Source organism: Sminthopsis crassicaudata, chromosome 2, assembly GCF_048593235.1.
Source record: "Sminthopsis crassicaudata isolate SCR6 chromosome 2, ASM4859323v1, whole genome shotgun sequence".
Taxonomy (NCBI): Eukaryota; Metazoa; Chordata; class Mammalia; order Dasyuromorphia; family Dasyuridae; genus Sminthopsis; species Sminthopsis crassicaudata.
In genome coordinates, this window is record NC_133618.1 from 273,890,746 (window position 1) to 273,891,041 (window position 296).

Below are 296 nucleotides of genomic sequence, written 5' to 3' on the forward strand. Positions count from 1 at the left end.
GCATTACTACTTCTTAATTTTTTTTAAGTTATAGCTGGCTCCCATAGTTATTCTAGGTACCCAGATCATAAATACAAAGATAGGTAACAAACTTAGCAGGCTCATAATAGTATCTTAGTTTGGGGTAATCCACTTGACAAACATTGCCACGTTTTTTCCAAGGACATAAAAATTTAATAGTTGGGGTAAACCAGTGACTCCAGGGAGCCACACAAGCAAGTTGTTAAAGTGTCCTCATAAAATGACAATATGATTAAATGTTTCTCTAGCACTTCCTTTTTGAAAAACTCCAAACA